Here is a 5,267-nt window from a genome sequence, read left to right on the forward strand (position 1 = left end):
GTATATTGGGAAATATATATTCGTAAAACACTCCAGCGTTGTGCATTATGGTCTGTTAACTTTTCCAAGTTTAGTATTTGAGGTGGACATTGATCATTTAACTCTTTTACACGGTCAACATCCGCACATGCTCGATTTAAAGCTTTTATTTTTACCCCTATACCGGAAGTGGTCTGTATTATATAGAATTGTTTGACACCGGTTGATCCAAGTCATCTAGCGGCGAGAGTTTGAGGTGAGTCAGGTACCGCAGTGAAAATAACTGTTAATGTAATTTGCAATTCGAACGTCGTGACATGACTTTATCGGGCGTTATTGGACATTCTTGAACTGAGTTTGAGCTACAGCTGGGTTGAACAATGTTGATATGTCGGCTGAGTTATTTCTCCACGCGAGGGGACCAGCCAGTGACACTTGCCTGACCACACTTACACTCACACTTACATACACCACACGACTTCGCTTTGTTCCTTGGCTTTTTAAACTCTTCACAAAGTGCACAAAATATGTCCAGACTGGTAATATGTCGTGGCTTGAAGCATATTGAAATTTGCAATGAGAATATTATGGGATAAGTGTTATAGTACATCATAAATAAGCTAGCCCTTGGGCAGTTGAGTTAGCTTATGCTTTAAGCTAGCTCTCGTTAATTCATAATAATGATAATAGTAATAGTAATGGAGGTTTTACATTTGTGGGACAGAAATATGCAAACAATATGCTAAAAAGTGGCGTGTGTGTGCACTTATGAAATTAATTGCTCAAACTGCAGGTGGGCAAATCGACCCAAAAATTGGTATTACTGATAACAGGCTTGTATCGGAATCTGATCCATAATAATATGATGAGATCGCTATTTTTCACTTCATTTCTATGGTACGTTTTACAAGTGTGTGTGTGTGTGTGTGTGTGTGTCTATATATAGACACACACACATATATGTATATGTGTTATGTTCGACGGGGAAGGAGACGACACAGCAACAAGAATAAGCTCAATAGTTTATTTAGAGCTTGATGATGTGGTGGAGTGTGTATGCTACTGTGTATGTTTGCAGGACTATGTGAAGCGTTACAATGAATATTTACCAGTGGTTGTTGTAAGTGTCAGGATGGACGAGGACCGGGGCAGAGACAAAACTCCTCTTCAATCTTCTAAAAGCCTCACTGGCCTCCCTGGTCCACAGAAAAGGAATACTGGTAGAAGTGAGTGTGTGGAGAGGTGCAGCTACCTTGCTGAAATCCCTGATGAAACGTCGATAAAATCCGGCAAATCCCAGGAACCATCTTAGTTCCGTACAGGTGATGGGTTGGGGCCACTCCAGTACCGCCTCAATCTTCTTAGGGTCTGCTCTTATGTGGCCCTTCTCAACAACAAAACCCAAGAATCCCACTGAAGGTGCGTGAAACTCACACTTCTCTGCTTTGACGAACAATCTGTTCTCCAGCAGGCGTTGGAGGACCAGGCGGACATGTCGTTGGTGCTCCTGCAGGTTCTGGGAAAAAATCAAAATGTCATCAAGGTACACGACAACGAAATGGCCCAACATGTCCCGTAAAACGTCATTGACGAGGGCCTGGAAAACAGCCGGTGCATTAGTAAGGCCGAATGGCATCACCCTGTACTCGAAGTGTCCGAGATGGGTGTTGAAGGCCGTTTTCCATTCATCACCCTCTTTGATTCGCACCAGGTGATAGGCATTTCGGAGATCAAGCTTGGTGAAAATAGTGGCAGGAGCAAGGGGCTCAAAAGAGGAGCTCAGCAGGGGTAGGGGATATTTATTCTTGTTGGTAATGCAGTTTAATTGTCTGTAGTCAATGCAAGGCCTCAAGGAACCGTCCTTCTTTCCCACGAAGAAGAAGCCTGCTGCTCCTGGGGACTTTGAGGGGGTGATGATACCTGAGGCAAGGGATTAAGTGATGTAGTCCTTCATGGCCTTCTTCTCTGGTAAAGACAGATTGTAAAGTCTGCTGGAGGGAAGGACAGCGTTGGGAATCAGGTCGATAGCGCAGTCATAAGGTCTATGCGGGGGAAGAGACAGCGCACGTACCTTGTCAAATACCGCTGAAAGGTCATGATAAGCAGCGGGAAAACAGGAGAGATCAGTGGGAGGTGAGGTGGGCTTGGCCCTGCAGGCTGGGGGAACTGCCGACCTTAGGCAGTTAGCGTGGCAGGCAGTGCTCCATGCAAGGACCTTGCCCGTGGACCAGGATGTGTGAGGGTCGTGCTGTCGAAGCCAAGATCGCCCGAGGACAAGCGGGGCGACGGGAGCGTCGAGCACCCAGAGGCTGATGGTCTCGGTGTGATTCCCCGAGAGGGTCAGAGACAGGGGTTCGGTGCGGTGCTTGATGGGACCGAGGGGATGTCCATCCAGAGCTTGTGCCGGCAGGAAAGTCTCCAGTGGAATGAGGGTTATTCCTGCTTGGCGAGCAAACTCGTGATCCATGAAACTTTTGTCTGCTCCTGAATCCAGGTAGGCCCCCACGGTCAGAGTCCTAGAGCTCCATGACAGGGATGCAGGAAAGAGAATGCCTGGGTCTCTCCTGATTTGGGGAACAGTTGTGTGGCTCACCAGGAACCTCTTTGGTGGCGAGCCTGGTCTTTTGGCCTCGTCGGGCAGCTCCGGATGGGGTGACCAGCCAGTCCGCAGTAGAGACAGAGATGCTGCCTGAATCTCCTTTCCCTCTCTGCTGCCTCTAGGCGTGACCTGCCCAACTGCATGGGTTCCACAGTTGCTGCTGGCATGTATGGAGGTGTAGGCCGAAACACGGCGGCGTGGTCGACAGGTTGAAACTTGGGTCTCGGAGATGAGCTAGCTGGAAAACTAGCAGAAGCCTGCGCTCTCTCTGCTGCTCGTTCACTGAGTCTTTGGTCAAATAAGAGAGCCAGGTCGATGAGGGCTCGACACGAGATAGGTCGGTCTCTCAGCAAACCGTCCTTGATTTCGTCACTCAGTCCTCTCCTGAATGCACTCTGGAGCGCCTTGTCTCCCCACTCGCTGTCGGCCGCTCAAGAGTGTAGGCGGGAACCCTGTCGGATGGAGTGCAGTCGTGAAGCACCCCCCCCGTCCACGGGGTGATCGAACACAGCCTGAAACTCCGCTCGAAAAGCAGCATAGTTGGTGCTCAGCCCCAAAGTCTTGTCTACTGCTGCGGTGGCCCACTTGAGAGCCTGTCCAGAGAGTAATGAAAACACAAATGCAATCTTCGCTCCATCAGAAGCATAGCGAGATGGTTGGTGCTTAAAAATGAGTTCACACTGAACCAAAAAAACTCGACAAAGTTCAAAATCCCCCTCAAAGGGACTGGGGCTGGAGATCTTGGGTTCCCGGGGGTTTGAGGGGCTCCAGGAGGTGGCGGCTGCCGGCGCACTGTAATTCGGCACAGGTGGAGGAGCAGGGCTTGGACTAAGGCTTTCCAGTCTAGCCAGCAGGCTAGCGAAGGCGACATCAAGCTTGTTCTCTAGGCTCGAAAATCGAGCGTGGTGGGCCTGAATCTCAGCGTGCATGGCCGTGAGGTTAGGAGCCGTGGGGGGTCGAGGAAGGGACGCGGACTTGGGTCTGCTTGTGCCGTCCGGTTCCGACATGGCTGGAATGTACTGTTATGTTCGACTGGGAAGGAGACGACACAGCAACAAGAATAAGCTCAATAGTTTATTTATTTATTTGTGCCTGGGTGCAGGTGGCTCCTCCAGGGGCTTGAACGGCTCATCACATGGGCAAAGATGAGCTTCAAGCCAGCAAAGTCCAGGTCTCTGGTCCTAAAGAAAGGTAAAGTGGCCGACCATTTCCGCTTTACAGTTGGAGGGTACTTGATTCCAACGGTGACCGAAAGACCTGTTAAGAGCCTGGGCAAGATCTTTGATAGCTCCCTGAAGGACGCAGTGGCCTTGCAGCAGACAAAGAGCGACCTGACCTCATGGCTCACAGCCATCGACAAATCTGGTCTCCCAGGAAAGTTTAAAGCCTGGATGTACCAACACGGAGTCTTGCCTAGAATACTCTGGCCTCTGTTAATCTACGAGGTACCAATGACAACGGTTGAGGTACTAGAGAAGACCATCAGCCAGTTCCTGAGGAGATGGCTGGGGCTCCCTCGGTCCTTAAGCAGCATTGCTCTTTATGGCCATTCCACCAAGCTGCAGCTCCCTCTCAGGGGACTGTTGGAGGAATTCAAAGTCACCCGCTCCAGAGAGGTAATGATGTACAGAGACTCCGCAGATGTCAAGGTCGCCTCGGCAGGAATCGTTGTTAAGACCGGGAGGAAGTGGCAGGCACAAGAAGCCGTAAGCAGAGCAGAGGCGCGGCTGAGGCACAAAACCTTGTTGGGTACTGTGGCAAGGGGAAGGGCAGGCCTCGGCAGCTTTCAAAAGCCACGTTGGGACCGGGCCCGTGGCAAGGAGAAGCGCCAACTGGTCCAAGAGGAGATCCGTGCAGAGGTGGAGGAAGAACGTTGCTGCCGGATGGTCAGCATGTCCAAACAAGGGGCGTGGACAAGGTGGGAGCATGCAGAACCTCGAAAACTCACCTGGGCAGAGCTCTGGAGAGCTGAACCTCTGCGCACAAAATTCCTCATACAGTCTGTGTACGATGTCCTCCCATGCCCCGCCAACCTGCACATCTGGGGCCTAGCAGACACTCCAGAGTGTAAACTGTGCCAGAGGAGGGGCACCTTGGAGCACATCCTGAGCTGTTGCCCAAAGGCACTAGGGGAGGGGCGGTATCGCTGGCGCCACGACCAAGTTTTAAAAGCCCTGGCGGATTCTATCTGCGCAGCGATACAAAACAGCAAGTCCCAGGCCGCCCCGAAGCAGTCAATCACCTTCATCAGAGCAGGACAGAAGGCAAGCCGCCAGCCCAACTTCTCAGGAGGGCTCCTGGCCACCGCTCGTGACTGGCAGCTCCATGTTGACCTGGGAAGGCAACTCAAGTTCCCGGCCAATATCGCTTCCACGTCACTCCGCCCAGACATGGTGTTAACATCGGAGTCATCCAAGCAAGTGGTGCTACTGGAGCTGACTGTTCCCTGGGAGGAGCGAATTGACGAAGCAAATGAGCGAAAGAGGGCCAAATACGCTGAGCTCACTGTAGAGTGTCGGAGTAACGGCTGGAGAGCCCGCTGTGAACCAGTCGAGATTGGGTGCAGAGGTTTTGCTGGTCACTCACTACAGCGTGTGTTCAGAATCCTTGGCATTAGAGGACTGCAGTCGAGAAAAGCCACCAAGAACATCCTAGAGGCCGCAGAAAAGGCCTCCCGGTGGCTGTGGAT

At 51.4% G+C, this 5,267-nt stretch overlaps 1 protein-coding gene across 2 annotated transcripts in view; it reads left to right on the forward strand.

Moving 5' to 3' along the window:
• Positions 1-210: 210 nt before the first annotated feature.
• LOC133630093 (anion exchange protein 2-like) overlaps positions 211-5,267 on the forward strand; it is a 46,462-nt gene continuing 41,405 nt past the window's right edge. The window contains exon 1 of one of the 2 annotated variants that reach the window (XM_062021376.1): positions 211-235. The gene's annotated coding sequence lies outside the window, so the exon portion shown is untranslated. The remainder of the gene's footprint in view (positions 236-5,267) is intronic. The other variant, XM_062021378.1, reaches the window with a different exon arrangement.

The sequence above is a fragment of the Entelurus aequoreus genome, linkage group LG15 (genome assembly GCF_033978785.1).
Source record: "Entelurus aequoreus isolate RoL-2023_Sb linkage group LG15, RoL_Eaeq_v1.1, whole genome shotgun sequence".
Classification (NCBI taxonomy): Eukaryota; Metazoa; Chordata; class Actinopteri; order Syngnathiformes; family Syngnathidae; genus Entelurus; species Entelurus aequoreus.